Source organism: Prionailurus viverrinus, chromosome B4 (assembly GCF_022837055.1).
Source record: "Prionailurus viverrinus isolate Anna chromosome B4, UM_Priviv_1.0, whole genome shotgun sequence".
NCBI classification, from domain to species: Eukaryota; Metazoa; Chordata; class Mammalia; order Carnivora; family Felidae; genus Prionailurus; species Prionailurus viverrinus.
Window position 1 is genome coordinate 120,638,443 of NC_062567.1, and position 2,406 is coordinate 120,640,848.

The window sequence follows — 2,406 nt, forward strand, 5'->3', positions numbered from 1 at the left end:
TTTTAGCCATCCTAATAGGTATGTGGTGATATCCCATGATGGTTTTAACACTCATCTCCCGATGGCTAAGTATGTGGACTGTTTTCCCATGGGCTTATTTGCCATATACATATCCTTCTCTGTGAAATGTCTGTTCATATCTCTTGCCTTCTAATTTACATTTTTCTTTCCTGTTAAGTTTTGGAAGTTGCTTATATAGTCTAGATACTTACTTATCTTTTGTCAGGTGTGTGGTTTTGCAAAGATTTTTCTCCCAAGCCGTAGCTTATCTTTTCCTTCTCTTCACATAGACTTTCACAAAGTAAAAATGTCTAATATTGTTGCAGTTTTATGTATTAATCTTTCCTTGTACAGATCTAAGAACTTCTTGCCTAGCCTTAGGTCCCCAAAGTTTTCTCTTATTTTTTATTCTAAAAAGTTTTACAGTTTTACATTTTATGTTTAAGTTCATGATCTATTTTGAGTTAATTTTTCTATAAAGTGTAAGGTATAGGTTGAAGTTCATTCTTTTTTTCATATATTCTTTTTTTAAAATTTATGTTCAAGTTAGTTAACATACAGTGTAGTCTTGGCTTCAAGAGTAGAACCCAGTGATTTATCTCTTGCATATGACACCCAGTGCTCACCCTGAAAAGTGCCCTCCTTAATGCCCATCACCCATTTAGCCCATCCCCCCACCCACCTCCCCTCCAGCAATCTTCTTAAGAGTCTCATAGTTTGCTTCCCTCTCTGTTTTTATCTTAGATTGAAGTTCATTCTTGTGACTATGGACATCTAACTGCTCTAGCATCATTTGTTGCGAAGTTCTTTTCTCCCTTGTGTTGTTTTTGCGCCCTTGTCAAAAATTAGTCTGGCATATTTATGTGAAACTATTTCTGGGTTCTCTCTTCTGTTCCATTTAACTATGTAGTGATCCATCAGTACCACACTGTCTTGATTACTGTAGGTAAATAGTGAAACTTACTACTGGGTAGAGTGGTAATTTCTATTTTATTCTTCTTTATCAAGATTATTTCACCTATTCTAGAATTCAGAATTCATACTTGACAGTTTTTTTTTTCCTTCCAGCACTTGAGAAGTGTTGTGTCACTTCCTTCTGGCCTCAGTGGTTTCAGATGAGAAAGCCATTGTCATTCAGATTGGTCATTCTATTCTATTCTATTCTATTCTAGGGTCTTCTATTCCCTAGAGACAGTGTGCCATTTCAATTTTCTTTTCCTTTGTCTTTAGTTTTCCAAAGTTGAATTATGTTGTGTCTCAGCATGGGATTCTTTGGGATTATTCTCTTTGGAGTTCACTAGGCTTCTTGGATCTGTAGTTTTGTGTCTTTTGCCAAGTTTGGGACATTTTCAGTGAATATTTCTTCAAATCCTGTTTCAGTCCCCTCTTTTTCTCCTTTTCTTCTGGCACCATAATGATGTAAATATTGGATCTTTGTTATTAGTCCACAGGTTTCTGACTTCTGCTCAATACTACTCTGTTCTACAATAATTGTATCTGTTGATACAATTTTTATAGGATTATAAATGGTATTGATTCCGTAAAAATTTCAATTTCCAATTGTTCATTGCTCATATGTGGAAATAAAATCGATTTCTGTATTTTGATCTTACATTCTGCCACTTAATAGTTCTAGTTGCTATGTTGCAAATTCCATTTAATTTTCCACATAGGTTTTCTTCACTGATGATTGTGTCATCTTCAAATAATAGCAGTTTTATCTTACCCTTCTTAATGTAGATATCTTTTTTCTTCTTGCTTTAGTGTATTTGCTAGAAATTACAGTACAGTGTTGAATAGAATACTTTTTTAAAAATTTGTTTATTGTTTATTGTTTTTGAGAGTGAGAGAGACAGAGAGACAGAGAGCAAGCAAGGAAGGGGCAGAGAGAGAGGGAGACCCAGAATAGGAAGCAGGCTCCAGGCTCTGAGCGCTGAGGACAGAGCCCAACGCGGGGCTCGAACTCACAGACCGCGAGATCATGACCTGAGCTGTAGTCGGCCACCCAACTGACTGAGCCACCCAGGTGCCCCACTTTTTTTCTGATCTTAGTGGAAAAGCATGTAGTTTTTCCTCCTTAAGTGTGACATCAGTTGAAAGTGTTTTATAGATGTCATTTATCAAGTTTAGGAAGTTCCTCTTATTTCCAGGTTTCTGACAGTTTTTTTTTTTTAAATCGGGAATGAATGTTAAATTTTGCCAAATGCTTTTTTCCATCTAATATTATCATATTTTTTAAAATTTTAGTCTATTAATATGGTTAATTACATTGATAAAGTTTAAGGTGTTAAACCCACCTTGCATTTCTGGGATAAATCCCACTTGGTCATGATACACTTACCATCTTTATATTTTGGAGATGTTGATCTACAGTTTTCTTGTGACATCCTTGTCTGATTTTGGTAT